Source organism: Triticum aestivum, chromosome 5B, assembly GCF_018294505.1.
Source record: "Triticum aestivum cultivar Chinese Spring chromosome 5B, IWGSC CS RefSeq v2.1, whole genome shotgun sequence".
NCBI lineage: Eukaryota > Viridiplantae > Streptophyta > Magnoliopsida > Poales > Poaceae > Triticum > Triticum aestivum.
The window spans coordinates 191,481,262-191,502,682 of record NC_057807.1 but is presented as its reverse complement, the minus strand read 5'-3'; positions in this window follow the sequence as shown (position 1 = coordinate 191,502,682).

The following is a 21,421-nucleotide window of genomic DNA, read 5'->3' as shown; positions in this document are numbered from 1 at the left end:
AATGATGAAAGCTTAGGCTTTTAGGGTGCCTCAGTGTCGACAAACCCTAAATGATGAGACCATGATCTTGTTCCTTGACAATAACCATCTTTTTGACCAAACTTTTTTCCTATTTAGAGAGAAACATGGCCCACAACGATGAGGCCGGTGGTTCGGGCGGCAAGCAATTCTGGGAGCTGTCCCAAGAGATGGAGGAACAACCTCACCGCTATGATGACGCCGCGGAAGACACCGATCCTGATTACACAACCCCTAGTGGCGTCGGGGATGACACCACTGATGGTGCCGCCGAGGATGCCACCACTGATGATGGCGGCGCACACACAGATGGTGGCGGCGCACACACAGATGGCAGCCAACCGAAGAAGCAAAGGAAGGACCGGCACCCAAATGCGCTCCGCACCGTCAAGGAGGAATTCACTCAAGTGGACTCCGACGGGAATCCAACGGAGCCCAAACATATAGTCAAGGGGTACTCGGTTCAGCTCGGGTGCATTCTCCGGAGCACCGTCTCGATCAACACCGAGAACCTTAGGCATAAGGACCGAGGGAATTTGCGCAACCTCCTCTTCACGAAGCTGCACGAACGATACAAGTTCCCCGCCGAATTTGAAAACACACGCCTCTTAGGGAATAAAGTGAACAATGCCGCCCTCACGAAGATGAGCACGGCCCTGTCTACTTGAAGAAGCGCGGTGAAGAGAATGATTGATAAAGGTGATAGTTTGTCAGGACCCCGACTCGATGTCACATCGATCTAGCTGGTAACACCTCATATCACTTTGCGGCCTCACGCACGGTATCCCCACGGGTGTCGTCTTACCTTTTCCCAGGACCGTTTGCGCCTTTTGGCTCACGTATATGATAGTGTCGCTAGCATCCATATGATAAGGAGCCCGGGCTGACATGACTAGTCGTAAACCCAAAGTGGCACAGACTTACAGGGACAGGCATCCATGACCCAGCTTCGAACGTGTCGGTCATCAGCAAGTGGGTCCGGGCTGTAGCACTGGGCTAGCAGGACTCCGGTAAACCGGGCTGTAGCGGGCTAACAGGACTCCGGTACTCAAAGCGTGACATTTCCCCGAAGGGACAGACACAGGAACGAAGAAGGACACATGCCGGCCAGCCTAAGTGTTCCAGAGCAGTAGCAAGCTACCATGGCTCAGCGGTAACACTAGGAGACATTTCCCGGTAAGAGAGGCTACTAAAGATAAACAACTAGATAGTCAGATCCCACACATACCAAGCATTTCAATCATACACACAATATGCCCGATATGTGCAAATATAACGAAGCATCACAACATGACTCTATGACACAAGTACTTTATTTAAGGCTCAGGGAGCCATACATAACATTCACAAAGGTACGGGTCTCACGACCCAACATACAAGTCATACAGTCATACAAGCCAGCAGCGGAAGTACATTGTCTGGGTACAGACAACTAGTAAAATAAAAGAGGCTTGGAAAGCCTAGCTATACTACGTGGTCCATCACAAGCTCAGGGTCACCACCTGGGTCTTTAGCCTACTCGTTGATGTCAACGTCTACATAGAACCCATCAGAAGGGGTTGCAGCGTCTTCTGTAAAAATGTAGATTATAGCAACATGAGTACAAAGGTACTCAGCAAGACTTACATCAGATCCTACATACATGCATAGTATCAAGAAGGGTTGGTGGAGTTATTGCAGCAAGCCAGCTTTGACTCTTGGCTAGGCTATCCTACGATACCCCAACTTGAAATGTTTTGCGCACACGAGTCCACTACTCACCACTTCAATACACTACCGAGGATCCACCTCCGTCTTCCTACGGAAGAGCCATCCTCGGCACTCACACTTATCTTGAGGCTTTTAGTAGTTTCCATTTACTTGTCTATGAACTGTATAGGCAACCAAGTAGTCCTTTACCGCGGACGCGGCTATTCGAATAGATCATGTTAACCCTGCAGGGGTGTACTTCTTCATACATGTTTCCACCACTTAGCGTCTGCACACGATATGTGCTCGGCAGACTTCAAGCGAAAGCCGACGTGGGTGTAGACCACGACCTACCTAAACACTTAAGCCTCTAGTCCAGGTTTATCGCCTATTCAGGTTCCATCCGCAGGGAGTCCGGCCGAGGTTTCCCATACGGCCCCGAACGATGTGAACAGGGTTCCCGAGATACCTAACGGGTATTCGGTACACCCGGCCACGTACCTACCGCATCACAGCCCACCCCTACGGTCAGCGCTGTCCACGGCCTCCAGTAGCTACAAACACCAGAAACTACTTGCAACTCCTGGACAGAGAGCTAGGGTGAATAAGAAGTCGAGCGGGGTCATATTTCAGGGCCCAATGCATGGTAGTAGCTGTATCTTAAATCACACATACAGATCTCAGTGCTTAAGGTCGGCTTCAATGAAACAACCCACCATGTACTCCTACATGGCCTCTCATCGATACCTTTACCAAATCGTGTTCACCACACCACTCTCATTACCGACATAATCATTTCACTCTAGCCCATCACCCAGATGAACCAGACCTGACACGACTCTAAGCATAGCAGGCATAGCAAGGTAGGAACAACACATACACATGGCTCAATCAACTCCTACACATGCTAGTGGGTTTCATCTAGTTACTGTGGCAATGACAGGTCATGCAGAGGAAATGGGTTCAACTACCGTAGCACACAGCAGTTTGAATCGCGTTGTCTTAATGCAGTAAAAGAGAGCAGGAGCGAGAACATGGGATTGTATCGATATGATCAAATGGTTGGTTGCTTGCCTGATGGTTCGATGCTCGGATATGATTCTTCGTTAGGGTAATCACGGTACTCCTCGGAGACAGAACCTGTCGCAAAGGACATCGATACACAAGCATCACCAAACAATGTGCAACAATATGATGCATGCATGAAACATGGCAATATGAGTGTGTTGGGCTAATGCAACTAAAACCAGAAGGGTTTGAACAAATTTGAATCAAAGATTCAAATTTCAAACTCAAACATGGCCTCTTTAAGTGCTTTTCCTTATTCTGCTTAAAACATCAATTTAACTTGTTTGATCATGCATGAAAATAGTACAGATGGATAGATTGGATTTTTCTGATCATTTTTCATATATAATTTGTCCAATTTGGAGTTACAGAATAAAAGTTATGAATTTTTGAAGTTTAAATAATATTCTGGAATTTCCTGATTTAATTTAAATCCAGAAAATCAATTACTGCGTCAGCCTGACGTCAGTGTGACGTCAGCAGGTCAACGGAACAGGTCTGGGTCAAACCTGACAGTGGGTCCCGCATGTCAGGGTGATTAATTTAATTAAAAGTTAATTAAAACTAATCCTGTTTAATTAACAGGGCTGGGCCCCACCTGTCATTGACTCAGGGGAGTCAACCAGGGCCCACCCGTGGTCAAAGTCAAAGTCGGCTGCCGGCGTTTAGCCGCCGGCGAGCCCGACGCGGCGGCGGAAGTGGTTTTTGCCATTTCGGCCACTAAATGGACCGCGGAGGCCACCGGAGTGGAGCTGAGGACAACCCGCAGCTCTTGGCGGAGTCCGTTGGGGTCGGGGTGGCCGGAGTCGACGCCGGCGACGACTTTGGCGGCCACCGAGGTTCGGTCGGAGGTGAACTTGGTGCTAGAGGGTTCGGTGAGGCTCGTGGAGTGGCTAGCTAGGTGCTGTGGGACGCGGTGAGCAAGATGGACACCATCTTGTGGCCGGAGGATGACCAGGAGCACGTCGGCGACGAGGTCCACGGCGGTGGGTGCGGTTGAGCTCCAGGAGGTTGCTACACAGCTCGGGAGCAAGAACGGAAGGGAGGGGAAGATGGCTAAGCTCACAGTGAGTGCGACGGAGTCCCTGGTGCGGCCGGAGATGGACCGGAGCGACGATGGCGTTGAAGGGGATCTCCGGCGACGGTGAGCTCGGGCGAGGTCGGTGCGGTGGTCTCGGGCGTTGCGAGCGCTCGGGGCTCGGCTGCTCGATGAAGTGGACAGCGGCGGAGCTCCTGGACACGGTGAGACGGCGTGGGGTGGTCGGAGGGCGTGGCTACGGCGAGGGGGTGGCGGCGATGGCGTCGGCCATGGCTGGGGCGTGCGAGGGGAAGGAGCTGGAGAGGAGAGGGGGTGTCTGGGGGGTTCGGGGGAGAGAGAGAGGCCGATCCACGGCGTTAGCCGGGCGAGGGAGGCGGCGAGGCGGCGAGCAGCTGCGTGGCGAGCTGCGGTGCCGCCGCCGAGCACCTTGGCTGCCTGCCTGGCGAGCCAAGCAGCTCGCTGGAGCGGTGGCCGGGCTGGGCCGGCCAGGTGGGCTGGCTGGTGGGCCTGCGGTGGCGCCAGGTAGGTTTTCCCCCTTATTTTCTGTTTCGGTTTTTATTTAATATATCTGCAACTTTGTTGAATTAAATAAAATACCTAGGCAACTTCAAAAATCACCAAACTATTCCTGGCCCATAGTTGGATTATTTCCAACATGAAACATTTTAGTTTGGAGATATTTGAGCATTTAAATATTTTATATTATTTTAAATGCCCAAATTCAAATATTTATGATTTAATTCAAAAACCCTAGGATGGCCTAGGAAAATGTGCACCACTTTTGGCAGAGGTTCTGAACCAAGACAAAAATGATGGGCATTTTAGAAGGGCATTTCAGGTTCATTGAAAAATTATTTTAGTAACCCTAGTTGGTTTCAGAGGGGACTGGGGGTTCTGTCATCCCCATTTCAAGTTTCTGATGAATGAGTAAACATGATGCAACACTCTAATGCATGACTAGCTAGGGTGTGACAACTCACCCCCACTCAAAAGAATCTCGTCCCGAGATTTGGGTTCCTCCGGGAAGAAGGCGGGATACTCGAGTCGAAGACGATCCTCCCTTTCCCAAGTTGCTTCATCCTCAGAATGGTGCGACCATTGAACCTTGAGAAACTTGATATTATGACGTCGCGTGGTACGTTCGGCTTGATCGAGGATACGAATGGGGTACTCTCGATATGTAAGATCATCTTGGAGATCAAGCGTTTCGTGGTCCACTTCACGGATAGGATCCGAGAAGCAACGCCTGAGTTGAGAAACGTGGAAGACATCGTGAACTCTGGAGAGGTGCGGAGGTAGTTCCAACTGGTAGGCAACTTCTCCTCGTTTGGCGAGAATGCGAAAAGGTCCAATGTAACGAGGAGCCAATTTGCCTTTGATACCGAAACGATGGGTTCCCTTCAGAGGGGTGACCCGAAGATAAGCCTTCTCGTCAACCTCAAAAGTCATAGCCCTATGTTTTCGGTCATATTGACTCTTTTGACGAGATTGGGCTGTTTTCAGCTTTTCACGAACGATACGAACTTGATCTTCTGCTTCCTGAATCATGTCCGGGCCAAAGAATTGTCTTTCCCCGGTCTCTGACCAGTTAAGGGGTGTTCGACATCGTCGTCCATAGAGAACTTCAAAAGGGGCTTTACCCAAGCTAGATTGATAGCTGTTGTTGTAAGCGAATTCGGCAAATGGAAGGCACTTCTCCCAGTCCATTCCGAAGGAGATAACAGAGGCTCGAAGCATGTCTTCTAGAATTTGGTTGACGCGTTCCACTTGACCACTCGACTGAGGGTGGAAGGCGGTACTAAAGGAGAGACGGGTTCCCATAGCATTTTGGAAACTTTCCCAAAATCGAGAGGTGAAAAGACTTCCTCGATCCGAGTTAATTTCCAAAGGAACACCATGGAGAGACACTATTCGGGAGATGTACAAGTCTGCCAGCTGACTAGCGGTTATACTCTCACGAACTGGTAAGAAATGAGCTACTTTGGAAAGACGATCGACCACGACGAAAATAGCATTATTCCCTCTCTTGGTCCTGGGAAAACCGGTAATAAAATCCATACTAATTTTATCCCATTTCCATTCAGGAATAGCTAAGGGTTGAAGGGTGCCAGCAGGCCGTTGATGCTCTGCTTTTACACGACGACAGACGTCGCAATTTGCAATATACTGAGCAATTTCTCTCTTCATCCTAGTCCACCAGAACCTCTGGCGTAGGTCCTGATACATCTTAGTACTACCGGGATGAATGGTGAGAGGAGATTCATGAGCCTCCTTAAGGATCAGCTGCCGTAGATGCTGGTTCTTGGGAACCACTAGACGGTTCTCGAAGTACACAACACCATGATCATTTGTGGAGAAACAACTAGCACCTCCGCTAGCAATGTTCTCTTTGATTTTAGATATTCCCTTATCTCGCTTTTGGGCAGCGATGATTTGATCCGTAAGAGTAGGTTTTGCTACCAAGGTGGAAAGAAAACCTTGAGGAACAATGTGAAGGTTAAGCTTCCGAAATTCCTCATGGAGAAGCGGTTGACTTTGTTGTAACATCAGGTTGTTACAATAAGATTTACGACTTAGCGCATCAGCCATGACGTTGGCTTTCCCTGGGGTATAGGTTATTCCTAAGTCGAAGTCTGTGATCAATTCAACCCAACGTCTCTGCCTGAGATTCAAATCCGGTTGGGTGAAAATATACTTCAGACTTTGGTGATCAGTGAATATTTCGCAACGATTACCGAGGAGGTAATGTCGCCAGGTCTTAAGTGCATAGACTACGGCTGCAAGTTCTAGATCATGAGTAGGATAATTCTCCTCATGTGGGTGCAACTGCCGTGAAGCGTAGGCAATTACGTGTCGATCTTGCATGAGAATGCAACCTAGTCCTTGTCGCGAGGCGTCGCAGTAGATAACAAAGTCCTTGGAGAAGTCTGGCGGTACCAGTACGGGAGCAGAGGTCAGGCGTCTTTTCAGTTCCTGAAAGCTGTGCTCACATTGTGGAGTCCATTCGAACTTCTTATCTTTCTTGAGGAGTTCGGTTAGAGGTTTGGCAACTTTGGAGAAGTTCTCGACAAAGCGACGGCAATAGCTCGCTAAGCCTAGAAAACTCCGAACTTGCTTGACCGATTCAGGTGGAGTCCAATTAAGGACGGCTTGAACTCGCTCAGGGTTAACAGCAATACCGTTACCAGATATTACATGACCTAGATAGGTCACTTCTGGCAACCAGAATTCACATTTAGAAAATTTGGCATAAAGGCGATGCTCTCGAAGTTTCTGCAACACTAGCCTTAGATGTTCGGCATGTTCTTCCTCGTTCTTGGAGTAGATGAGTATATCATCGAGATAAACTACGACGAACTTATCCAAATACTCCATGAAGATTGAGTTCATTAACCGAGAAAAGGTGGCTGGAGCGTTGGTTAAACCGAAGGACATGACGGTGTACTCGTATTGGCCATAACGAGTAACAAAGGCCGTTTTAGGAATGTCCCCGTTTCTGATTTTGATTTGATGGTAGCCCAACCTCAAATCCATCTTGGAGAAGACTGAGGATCCAGCGAGCTGATCATACAGGTCGTTGATCCTGGGAAGCGGGTATTTGTTCTTGATTGTGACCAAATTGACAGGTCGGTAATCTACAACCATCCGGTCCGTACCATCCTTCTTCTTGACGAATAGGACGGGGCAAGCCCACGGAGATGAACTAGGGCGGATGAAACCCTTTTTCAAGGACTCATCGAGTTGTTTCTTAAGCTCGGCTAGTTCTAGGGGTGCCATCTTATAGGGTCTTCTAGCAATCGGAACGGTTCCTGGAATGAGATCTATTACGAATTCAACATCCCTGTCAGGTGGAACACCTGGCAGTTCCTCTGGGAAGACATCCGGAAAGTCACGGACTACCGGCACGTCCTCAAGGTCTGGCAAAGGGCTGGCGTTAAGAGAGTATAATTGTCGCTTGGCTATTCGGGTCAAGACATTAACTATCTTCCCCGAAGGATGGGTGAGTTGAACAGTCCTAGAGAAGCAATCAATTTTGGCTTGATGAGCTGACATCCAGTCCATACCCAAAATGATATTAATATCTGAAGATTTAAGGGCTATCAACGATGCAAGGAAAACAAGTCTGTCGACTTGGATTTCATTTCCATAACTTACCCTAGAGGTCTGCCATCTAGAACCAGGAGTAGAAATTTCCATAGTGGATGGCATGTCACAGAATGCGGTGTTATGCAAACGAGCATAGTTCTCGGATATAAATGAATGAGAGGCTCCTGTATCGAAAAGAACAGATGCCGGGTGGCAATTAACAAGAAGCGTACCGAGAACGACGTTGGGATCCTCTTGAGCTTCTTCGGCAGAGATACAGTTGACATGGCCACGTGAAGCGGTGACCGGTTTAGCGTGGAACACTTTCCCTGTCGGCTTGCCACGGCCAACAGCTTTAGCAGATTGATTGGGGTTGGTCTGGGGACACTCACGCATATAGTGGCCAGATTCCCCACACTTGAAACAAGTCACGGAACTGGTACGTGGAGGAGCATTATTGGTTGGACCCCCATAGGGCTTGGCCGGTGCAGACTGTTGAACAGGGCGAGGCGCCTGGAAGGATGGCCTCGGTGTGAACCTGGGTGGCAGGGCGGTGTTGGGTACCCACACGCGGCGCTTCTGAGGACCAGCACCGGATGAGGAACCCATGTCACGGCCATGCTTGCGTGTTGCGTCATAGTCAGTCTGACCAGTTTCAGCACTGATGGCTTTGTTGACAAGTTTCGAAAAAGATGTGCACTCATGCAGACGGAGGTCGCGGCGAAGCTCAGGACTAAGGCCCTTACGGAACCTTGCTTGCTTCTTGGCGTCAGTAGACACTTCCTCAGTTGCATATCGGGCGAGATTACCAAACTCCCTGCTATAGACATCCACAGAAAGTCGGCCTTGGGTGAAACTGCAGAATTCTTCACGTTTACGGTCCATGAGACCCTCCGGAATGTGATGTTCACGGAAAGCCTCGCTGAACTCAGCCCAAGTAGTGACATGGCCCGCTGGGCGCATGGCTCCATAATTCTCCCACCATAGACTGGCGGGGCCTTCAAGATGATATGCAGCAAAGGTGACCTTGTCAGCCTCCGCTACCAGCGCGGAACGCAGTTTGTGAGAGATACTGCGAAGCCAGTCATCAGCGTCGAGAGGCTCGACGGAGTGGTGGAACGTGGGTGGATGCAATTTGATAAAATCACTGAGTGACACCACGTTAGCCCTCTGATGGTGTGCTGTATTCTGTTCAATACGCTCCAACAAACGGTTTGTCTCCCGCTTGTTTCTCTCAGCTTCCATCATAACCTCGGCTAGTGAAGGAGGATGAGGCAGATTTTCATTCCTGCCCTCACTGCCTTCGGCCTGCTCTTGAGAAGCAGGGTTAGCACGCGTGTTGACCATCCTAGGTAACAAGGCAAGATTTAGTCAGAACGATAAAATTCCGACATAGGATACAGAATGTAAGGAATAATTCGGAATGTAAGATGATCATCCGTATGACATGGTAAATACAGAAACTGCTTCTTTTATTCCATCGTCATACACACCATACAAGGTTTAGTACAAGACCAAACAAAGTACTATTACGGTGAGAAAAGGATTACATCTCATCGGAGGCATTCCAAGCTCCTATACATTATTTTTCTACACCTCCGGAAGGAGTACAACTAGGTCATATCCCACGAGTCACGCGGGACGATAGATGACACAGCTAGTGCGAACTAGTGATACTATCACTAACTCAGACCGATCCGTAGTAGTCCTCGTAGAAGTCACCTCCATAGCCTGGAAGCTCAACATGATCATCCGGAAACAGACGGTCTCGCGGAGCTTGTGGACCATAAGGGCTAGGATGAGGCCTTGGACCAACAAACGGTGGCCTGCGGGGACCGCGAGGTGGGGTGATGCCTCCTACATCACGCCAAACCATCACGTCTGGCAGAGCAGATCTCACAGGATAGAGATCGCGCATATCTGAATATCCAGCTTGCACCGCCGGTGCGAACCGAGTCAAAGTGGCCCAGTGGTCAGCACGGGTATTGAAGAGCTCTAACCTCAAGGCCCGATTTTCACGGTCCTTATCCTCGAGCATCTCAGCAGTGGTGCGAGTCCGTGAATCCTCCTGAGTGGAGTCAGCATAGATAGCCTGGAGATATCCTTGTGCTCCCGGAAGTGATCCTGGCATATACCGGAAATCAGAGTCCCGAAATAGACCAGATCTGACTCGCATGATGGTCATCATAGAGTAGGCGGCGTCCTGCACAGCCATCTCAATAGTAACCCCGAGTCCATAGGAGCAGTGAAGGGGCTCGGTGGATCCAGGATAAGATGGAAATATCCTGACAGTGCATAGATACTGGCTTTGATTAAAGTCCCGAAATTGCTCTTCGACCGTGTACTCAGGATACCAGCGGTATCCAGCCTCAGTCATTACCCTGACCAACTTGGCAGTATGGCCGGGTACATCTAGGCATCGAGTCAGGCGAACCACTTGATTGAGGTCGCGAGTGGCCATCTGAAAGCATAATCATAATGCAAAGGCATTAGAATTTCTAGCAAAATTTCGGCAGCATAACAGCTGTAAATGCTCAAAAAGGATTTTTGAGACATTTGACAAAGGATTTCGTACACACTCAACATCACCATATCAAAGTTCTGAAACCATTCTGGCAACATAATGTGGTAGTAGAACTGAACTAGGCTTGTATCCATCAAACTTATAAGGTACTACTGATTAGTAACTCGTGATCCTGATAGAGAGAACAGATCCTAATTCCTTAACCCCCGGTGGAAGAATGGACTGACTCAGATCAGAATGTCATAAGATAGAGGAGTAAAAAGAGCCTTACGTTCCATCCCACAAACAATTCCCCTACATATAACTAAAGAATTTCTAGACTCAACATCGACCAGTTTGGCTTGGAGAACCTACAGGCAGTCCGGCTCTGATGCCAACGCTGTCAGGACCCCGACTCGATGTCACATCGATCTAGCTGGTAACACCTCATATCACTTTGCGGCCTCACGCACGGTATCCCCACGGGTGTCGTCTTACCTTTTCCCGGGACCGTTTGCGCCTTTTGGCTCACGTATATGATAGTGTCGCTAGCATCCATATGATAAGGAGCCCGGGCTGACATGACTAGTCGTAAACCCAAAGTGGCACAGACTTACAGGGACAGGCATCCATGACCCAGCTTCGAACGTGTCGGTCATCAGCAAGTGGGTCCGGGCTGTAGCACTGGGCTAGCAGGACTCCGGTAAACCGGGCTGTAGCGGGCTAACAGGACTCCGGTACTCAAAGCGTGACATTTCCCCGAAGGGACAGACACAGGAACGAAGAAGGACACATGCCGGCCAGCCTAAGTGTTCCAGAGCAGTAGCAAGCTACCATGGCTCAGCGGTAACACTAGGAGACATTTCCCGGTAAGAGAGGCTACTAAAGATAAACAACTAGATAGTCAGATCCCACACATACCAAGCATTTCAATCATACACACAATATGCCCGATATGTGCAAATACAACGAAGCATCACAACATGACTCTATGACACAAGTACTTTATTTAAGGCTCAGGGAGCCATACATAACATTCACAAAGGTACGGGTCTCACGACCCAACATACAAGTCATACAGTCATACAAGCCAGCAGCGGAAGTACATTGTCTGGGTACAGACAACTAGTAAAATAAAAGAGGCTTGGAAAGCCTAGCTATACTACGTGGTCCATCACAAGCTCAGGGTCACCACCTGGGTCTTTAGCCTACTCGTTGATGTCAACGTCTACATAGAACCCATCAGAAGGGGTTGCAGCGTCTTCTGTAAAAATGTAGATTATAGCAACATGAGTACAAAGGTACTCAGCAAGACTTACATCAGATCCTACATACATGCATAGTATCAAGAAGGGTTGGTGGAGTTATTGCAGCAAGCCAGCTTTGACTCTTGGCTAGGCTATCCTACGATACTCCAACTTGAAATGTTTTGCGCACACGAGTCCACTACTCACCACTTCAATACACTACCGAGGATCCACCTCCGTCTTCCTACGGAAGAGCCATCCTCGGCACTCACACTTATCTTGAGGCTTTTAGTAGTTTCCATTTACTTGTCTATGAACTGTATAGGCAACCAAGTAGTCCTTTACCGCGGACGCGGCTATTCGAATAGATCATGTTAACCCTGCAGGGGTGTACTTCTTCATACATGTTTCCACCACTTAGCGTCTGCACACGATATGTGCTCGGCAGACTTCAAGCGAAAGCCGACGTGGGTGTAGACCACGACCTACCTAAACACTTAAGCCTCTAGTCCAGGTTTATCGCCTATTCAGGTTCCATCCGCAGGGAGTCCGGCCGAGGTTTCCCATACGGCCCCGAACGATGTGAACAGGGTTCCCGAGATACCTAACGGGTATTCGGTACACCCGGCCACGTACCTACCGCATCACAGCCCACCCCTACGGTCAGCGCTGTCCACGGCCTCCAGTAGCTACAAACACCAGAAACTACTTGCAACTCCTGGACAGAGAGCTAGGGTGAATAAGAAGTCGAGCGGGGTCATATTTCAGGGCCCAATGCATGGTAGTAGCTGTATCTTAAATCACACATACAGATCTCAGTGCTTAAGGTCGGCTTCAATGAAACAACCCACCATGTACTCCTACATGGCCTCTCATCGATACCTTTACCAAATCGTGTTCACCACACCACTCTCATTACCGACATAATCATTTCACTCTAGCCCATCACCCAGATGAACCAGACCTGACACGACTCTAAGCATAGCAGGCATAGCAAGGTAGGAACAACACATACACATGGCTCAATCAACTCCTACACATGCTAGTGGGTTTCATCTAGTTACTGTGGCAATGACAGGTCATGCAGAGGAAATGGGTTCAACTACCGTAGCACACAGCAGTTTGAATCGCGTTGTCTTAATGCAGTAAAAGAGAGCAGGAGCGAGAACATGGGATTGTATCGATATGATCAAATGGTTGGTTGCTTGCCTGATGGTTCGATGCTCGGATATGATTCTTCGTTAGGGTAATCACGGTACTCCTCGGAGACAGAACCTGTCGCAAAGGACATCGATACACAAGCATCACCAAACAATGTGCAACAATATGATGCATGCATGAAACATGGCAATATGAGTGTGTTGGGCTAATGCAACTAAAACCAGAAGGGTTTGAACAAATTTGAATCAAAGATTCAAATTTCAAACTCAAACATGGCCTCTTTAAGTGCTTTTCCTTATTCTGCTTAAAACATCAATTTAACTTGTTTGATCATGCATGAAAATAGTACAGATGGATAGATTGGATTTTTCTGATCATTTTTCATATATAATTTGTCCAATTTGGAGTTACAGAATAAAAGTTATGAATTTTTGAAGTTTAAATAATATTCTGGAATTTCCTGATTTAATTTAAATCCAGAAAATCAATTACTGCGTCAGCCTGACGTCAGTGTGACGTCAGCAGGTCAACGGAACAGGTCTGGGTCAAACCTGACAGTGGGTCCCGCATGTCAGGGTGATTAATTTAATTAAAAGTTAATTAAAACTAATCCTGTTTAATTAACAGGGCTGGGCCCCACCTGTCATTGACTCAGGGGAGTCAACCAGGGCCCACCCGTGGTCAAAGTCAAAGTCGGCTGCCGGCGTTTAGCCGCCGGCGAGCCCGACGCGGCGGCGGAAGTGGTTTTTGCCATTTCGGCCACTAAATGGACCGCGGAGGCCACCGGAGTGGAGCTGAGGACAACCCGCAGCTCTTGGCGGAGTCCGTTGGGGTCGGGGTGGCCGGAGTCGACGCCGGCGACGACTTTGGCGGCCACCGAGGTTCGGTCGGAGGTGAACTTGGTGCTAGAGGGTTCGGTGAGGCTCGTGGAGTGGCTAGCTAGGTGCTGTGGGACGCGGTGAGCAAGATGGACACCATCTTGTGGCCGGAGGATGACCAGGAGCACGTCGGCGACGAGGTCCACGGCGGTGGGTGCGGTTGAGCTCCAGGAGGTTGCTACACAGCTCGGGAGCAAGAACGGAAGGGAGGGGAAGATGGCTAAGCTCACAGTGAGTGCGACGGAGTCCCTGGTGCGGCCGGAGATGGACCGGAGCGACGATGGCGTTGAAGGGGATCTCCGGCGACGGTGAGCTCGGGCGAGGTCGGTGCGGTGGTCTCGGGCGTTGCGAGCGCTCGGGGCTCGGCTGCTCGATGAAGTGGACAGCGGCGGAGCTCCTGGACACGGTGAGACGGCGTGGGGTGGTCGGAGGGCGTGGCTACGGCGAGGGGGTGGCGGCGATGGCGTCGGCCATGGCTGGGGCGTGCGAGGGGAAGGAGCTGGAGAGGAGAGGGGGTGTCTGGGGGGTTCGGGGGAGAGAGAGAGGCCGATCCACGGCGTTAGCCGGGCGAGGGAGGCGGCGAGGCGGCGAGCAGCTGCGTGGCGAGCTGCGGTGCCGCCGCCGAGCACCTTGGCTGCCTGCCTGGCGAGCCAAGCAGCTCGCTGGAGCCGTGGCCGGGCTGGGCCGGCCAGGTGGGCTGGCTGGTGGGCCTGCGGTGGCGCCAGGTAGGTTTTCCCCCTTATTTTCTGTTTCGGTTTTTATTTAATAATATCTGCAACTTTGTTGAATTAAATAAAATACCTAGGCAACTTCAAAAATCACCAAACTATTCCTGGCCCATAGTTGGATTATTTCCAACATGAAACATTTTAGTTTGGAGATATTTGAGCTTTTAAATATTTTATATTATTTTAAATGCCCAAATTCAAATATTTATGATTTAATTCAAAAACCCTAGGATGGCCTAGGAAAATGTGCACCACTTTTGGCAGAGGTTCTGAACCAAGACAAAAATGATGGGCATTTTAGAAGGGCATTTCAGGTTCATTGAAAAATTATTTTAGTAACCCTAGTTGGTTTCAGAGGGGACTGGGGGTTCTGTCATCCCCATTTCAAGTTTCTGATGAATGAGTAAACATGATGCAACACTCTAATGCATGACTAGCTAGGGTGTGACATAGTTATGACAAGATCAAGGCGAAATATCCTTTGATGAGCGAAGATGAGTACAAGGAGTTCAAGATCAAGTGCCAGAGCCCCGCAACCTCCGAATCAAGTCAGTGGGGGAAAGAAATGCGGGAGTTGAACTTAGGGGAACACAAACTCGGTCACGGCGGTTATAGAGTGGCGGAGCCTATATGGGACAAGGAGGACGCGGAGCGTGCCGAGCAAGGCCTACCACCCCGCTTCGAGAAATACAGCGGTGACAAGCAGACCAGGAACTATGTCAGGGCCCGGTACAAGGAGGACCCGATAAAAAAGGAGCTTACCACGGATCCGAAGACCAGGGCGCTTGAGCTTGTTCTGGTAAGGAATACACCCCTGCGTAATTAGCTCCATATGGTTGCACTCTAATTAATCCCCAATATTTCTAAATGGTTCATGTTCCTTTCGCAGGACAATGAAAGCAGTAGCGCGGGGTCGTCTAAGAGCTCCCCTTTCGACACCCCTTTAAATAGGGCGTTGAACGTAATGAAAAAGAAGGATAAGCTCGATAAGCCGACGTCAGCTGGTCGTGTGGCCGGCAAAGGCTTGTCCACAAAATGGGGGTCATACTATACCGCTGGTGTGCGGAAGGAGAAAAAGACCAGCTCGGAAAGCCAGATGCGCGAGGTTGAAGAACTCAAGGCACAAGTGGCGCGGATTCCGGAGCTTGTCCATGAGCAAGTGCAACAACAACTTGGAACGACGCTCAACGCCATGGTGCCTATGTTGATTCATGGGCTGACGACGTGGATTGCGGGCGGCCAAAAGGGGCCTCCCCCGGTTCCCAGCTTCACGGCCAGCAACTCGCACAGCGCGGCGGCGGCACCATTGGTGTCTCCGGCGGCGGCGCCATTGGTGTCTCCGGCGGCGGCGCCATTGGTGTCTCCGGCGGCGGCGCCATTGGTGTCTCCGGCGGCGGCGCCATTGGTGTCTCCGGCGGCGGCACCATTGGTGTCTCCGGCGGCGGCGCCATTGGTGTCTCCGGCGGAGGCAGTATTCGTGTCTCCGGCACCGGCACGGGCATTGGAGCTTAATGCACCCGGGTGTACGCCGACCGGCACCTCGCCAGCAAGCGCCCCCTCCGTCAGTTGCACGCCCGCCGTTGGCGGTGCCTCGACATTAGCCGAGCTCGACGGCATCACGGTAACTAAGCCTCTCGGCCGATGACTTCATCTCCTTGCCTTTGACTGGGCATCCCTGACGCCCTATACATGTTTTTCCAGGGCACCGCCGACGTTCCTTGCACTCTTCTGCACTTCGTGGGCGCCGAGTTGGTCGATGTCGCCAAGGGCAGAATCGTTCAACCGGGCAACCCCATGTTCCACGGTAATCGGATGCCAACCACAATGTATAGGGTTGAAGTGGTCCGTGTGCTGCCAGGCTGCGACGAGCTATTACCTCCGATTCGACCCGCTGGGGCCGACGAAGAAGATGAGATGACCCTCGGCACCTGCGTAAACTGGCCCCTGCTATGGCCGAAGAGCCAGATACGTTTGGGGGCGGGGGACACCACCCCACAGACAAGACCGCCAGTCGTGCCGGCGCCAAGCCATGGCAAGAACGCCGCAACGCTACCGGACCTGCCGGACATCCCTATGGCACAGGATCCGGACAGCCCTATGGCACAGGATCCGGACGGCGACGACAACGACGACGGTACATTTACCAAAGTTGATAAGTACTTTGCCGAACATGGGTACGCTGACGAGTTCTGCGGGCCTCTTTCTCAAGAACCCAACCAAGACCAGCGCGATCTAGCTGGTACGGCGGAGAAATCCAATTGCAACAAGCGTCATCTGGCGTTCAGTTCTCAGGACACGCCTCCAGCTCCCGCCTTCACCGAGCCTCAGATAGCTAAGGCGCGAAATATTATCAGCCCCAACACGCTGAAGAAGGCGGTCTATGAGCAGAACTCGGTCCCATTACAGGAGATCAAGAAGAAGGGCCGGAAACGAAAGACTAACAAGGGCGCCGGTGCGAGCTAGCCAGCACCGAGTTCGAACCGTGCTCAGGACGGGCCACCTTCACCTAAGGATATCTCGAGGAGGGTGCATGTGGCGGGTAGGGCGATGCTACCGCCAAATATGCTGAATGCTGCAACCGGTGCTATGCGGAGTCTGCACGACAGTGTTCTGATTTTGGAGAAGCGGCGTCTCAGAGAGAAGGATGTGGCATACCCGGTTTTCATGGCCAAGGTGCCAGAGAGCAAGGGCTTTGTGGATGGCCACATCGGGGGTATGATCGTCCTGCGGTTTGATGACATCTTTGCTATGTTTAACCTTCATCCGTTGCACTACACCTTCGTTCGGCTGTTTTCGCTGAGCATGCAGATGCGGATCATTAGAGACAATACCCCAGACATCGTGATAGTCGACCCCTCCTACATGCGTGCCAAGCACTTGAGCAGCGCTGGGGACCGCCAAATTGTGAGTTCACACCTCGAAGGCGTCATTCTGGCAAACGCAGATAAGGATAACTTCCTTGTGCCTTACTTTCCCGAGTAAGTCATCCCTTAACCGCCACGTAACATATGATTTCTTAGATTTCGATCGTTCTTTTTTTTCTAACATTCCGTGTTCTGTGCAGTGACACACATTGCACACTCATCCTCTTAAGCCCGAAATATTCCATGGCCACGTATTTCGACCCGAACCGTAACTCCATGATAGACTACACAAATGTGAAGAAAGTTCTTGATGATGTTCTCCCCGGCTACGCCCAATCTGGAGGCACCTTCACCAGGCCAGTTCGTAAGTACGACAAGCACATCTTCTCACACAATACGAAGTTCTGCTGCGTCAAGCAGCCGCCTGGCGGTCAGAAGGATGCCTACTACGCCCTCCATCACATGCGGGCGATCGTAAGGGACCATCATCACCTTCTGCTACCAGCTAATCTCAAAGATTGGGCCGCGAGCTTGTCGGCAGTCCAGGACGCGGACCTCAGACAAGAATTCTTTCGCATCCAGTCGGAGTTTGCGGACATCATCCATCAAGATGTCCTTCATACCGCGGGGCAGTTCTTCCTCAGATATCAACCGTCCAACAGTGAGATAGATGAAACGCTACAAATGCAGGGTGACAACGACCGTGATTTCATGACCATCACGACAGACGGCGGCTTCACCCACGCTCCTGTCCGATGAGTTGAGTCGAAAGTAGTGATGTGTAGTTCTGAAACATTGATTGTCTCATGTTGTAATTAAACTTTAATGAATTCGGATGTCTCTTTGGTTTGGACGGTTGTTCAACTTAGATGTAATCGATGCTATTTATTAGTAGGACCATGAATCGTGCTATTAATGTCTTGCTTTTCTCTTCCGATCCTTTTGTTGCATACTTACACATTGCTTATGTATTGTCTGTTGTTTGGCTTGTGCATAGAGATGCCGTCGTATGTCGTGTACAAGGGTAAGGTTCCCGGAGTCTACGATGACTGGGAGGAGTGTCGGAGACAGGTTCACCGTTTCAGCGGTAACAGTTACAAAGGGTACACCACTAGGGCGGAGGCCGAATCTAGATACGCCCGCTATCTAGCGGGAGAGAGGAGGGAGCGTTGGAGGAACCGGATGAAGACCAGTTTGATCGCGATGATGCTCATCGTGATGACCACAGCTCTCTTCTATGTGATGGTAGTTTAGATGATCGATATTGACTTGTAATGTGAAGGCAAACTCGATACTCGCGGTCTTGAGACTTGTAATGTTTTATCTTTGTCCGGTCTTTTGAATCCGGAGACTAATATGATGAATTGTATTCGGAGACTAATCTTCTATTGTATCTGATGAATCTGATGTTGCTGTGTGCTGCTGTCTATATTCTATGCAATAATATATTTTGTAACCTGTGCAAAAATCAGAAAAGCAAAAAAAATAAAACCTAATATTCATACTAATGGCGCACCACACAAGACACTAATGGCGCACTGTGATCATCACACTAATGGCGCATTAGCTACTGGTGCGCCATTAGAATGCCAAAGCACATTTGTACATATGGCCCCTGGGAGGCATTCTAATGGCGCACTGCAGGCTATACTAATGGCGCACTACGCGGTGCGCCATTGGAACACCAGATACTAATGGCGCACCAGTAGTGCGCCATTAGAATTTAATTCTAATGGCGTGATGCCAGTGGCGCACCAGTAGTGCGCCATTAGAAGGCAAATTCGGTGCGCCACTAGCATGCCTTTTCCTAGTAGTGCATAGTAAATAGATGAAGCCCACTAGCATGAGTAGGAGTTGTTTGAGCCCTGATGTGCCTACTCATTCATGCTTGTTTGTCATGCCTGCTACTTCTTAGAGTTGAGTCAGGTCTGATTCATCGGGGATGAATCGGAGGTGTGTGAACATGTCCTACTATTGAGAGCTAAGTGTGTGAACACGATTTGGTAAAGGTAGCGGTGAGAGGCCATGTAGGAGTACATGGTGGGTTGTCTCATTGCAGCCGTCCTCAGGAACTGAGTTCTATGTTTGTGATCCATGAACACCTACTACCACACATTGGAATGCTTAAGTGCCCCTCTCGACTTATTAACCGACTTGATCCCTGTCCAGGAGTCGCAACTAGTTTCTGGTGTTTGTAGGTAGTGTTAGTAGTCTACCAAGTGGCACCCGGTACAGGTGGGCTTGGGACAGACTAGGCACAGTGGCCCGGTGTACCAAGTGGCACCCGGATGGTGGGCTTGGGAACCCTGCACACATCGTTTGGGGCCGTGAGCGACACCCCGGCCGGATCTCCTTGCGGATGGAACCCGAATAGGCGATAAACCTGGACGAGAGACTTGTGTGGTTAGTCAGGTCGTGGCCGACTCCCTCGCCAGGCTTCCGCTTGAAGGTTGCCGAGATACACGAGGTGTACATGGCGGTAAGTGGCAAGAGCGTGTGTGAAGAAGTACACCCCTGCAGGGTTAATATGATCTATTCGAATAGCCGTGTCCGCGGTAAAGGACTTCTGGGTTGACTGTATAGTTCATAGACAAGTGAAAGTGGATACTCTAAAATGCGCAAGATAAGCGTGAGTGCTATGGATGGCGTTCTCGTAGGGAGACGGGAGCGGATCCATAGTGGTGTATTGACATGGTGAATATGTGGACTCGTGTGCGCCACCCTAAAAGAGTTACTTGCAGTCGTAGTTCAGGATAGCCACCAAGTCCAAGATGGCTTGCTGCAGTTAAACTCCACCACCCCCTTTGTTGATAATGATGCATATGTAGTTAGTTCTGATGTAAGTCTTGCTAGGTACATTTGTACTCACGTTTGCCTATTTTATGTTTTTGCAGAGAGACTTACGTCTCACTAGTAGTTCTGCATGGACTTCGACGTTTAGCTTGTTACCTCAGCTACAATCTTGTGCCCTCGGCAGGATCTGGTAGATAGTCAGGCTTCTCAGCCTTTTTCATTTGTAGTTGTCTGTACCCAGACATGTTAAGCTTCTGCTTGTGCTTTGACTTGTATGCTCTGAATGTTGGGTCATAAGACCCATGTTTGTAATATCTCACTCCTTGGAGCCTATTAAATAAAATACTTGAGTTGTAGAGTCATGTTGTGATGCCATGTTGTATTTGCACATATCGAGCATATTGTGTGTATGTTATTGAAATGCTTGGTATGTGTGGGATCTGACTATCTAGTTGTTTATCCTTAGTAGCCTCTCTTACCGGGAAATGTCTCCTAGTGCTTCCACTGAGCCATGGTAGCTTACTACTGCTTCAGAACACTTAGGCTGGCCGGCATGTGTCCTTCTTCGTTCCTGTGTCTGTCCCCTCGGGGAAATGTCACGCGATGAATACAGGAGTCCTGTTAGCCCGCTACAGCCCGGTTCACCGGAGTCCTGCTAGCCCAGTGCTACAGCCTGGATTCACTCGCTGATGACCGACACGTTCGATGCTGGGTCATGGATGCCTGTCCCTATAAGTTTGTGCCACTTTGGGTTTACGACTAGCCATGTCAGCCCGGGCTCCTTATCATATGGATGCTAGCGACACTATCATATATGTGTGCCAAAAGGCGCAAACGGTCCCGGGCAAAGGTAAGGCGACACCTGTGGGAATACCGTGCGTGAGGCCGCAAAGTGATATGAGGTGTTACATGCTAGATCGATGTGGCATTGAGTCGGGGTCTTGACACTCGAGCTCTTGTAATTGGTCCAAGTGGTGTCGTGGGAGATGTAGATACATCCATGGGGATGATCGTGGGATGCTCCGCATCACCCCCCCCCTTGGGATTGGGAAAGATCCAACCTCGGATCGAAAGTTTCCGCACCATGGTATGGCGAGAGGTCTTTGACATTGAAGATGTCGCTCACATTGTACTTGTCGCTTGGGAGATCGATCTTGTAAGCGTTGTTGTTGTAGCGTGGTAGAACCTTGAAGGGTCCATCGGCACGGGGTATAAGTTTGGACTTGCGTTCATTGGGGAAGCGTTCCTTCCGAAGTTGTAGCCACACAAGATATCCGATGTTGAATATCATGGGTTGCTTGTTGATGTTGAGCTTGGTCGCGAGTCGTTGGACTTGGCGCTCGATGG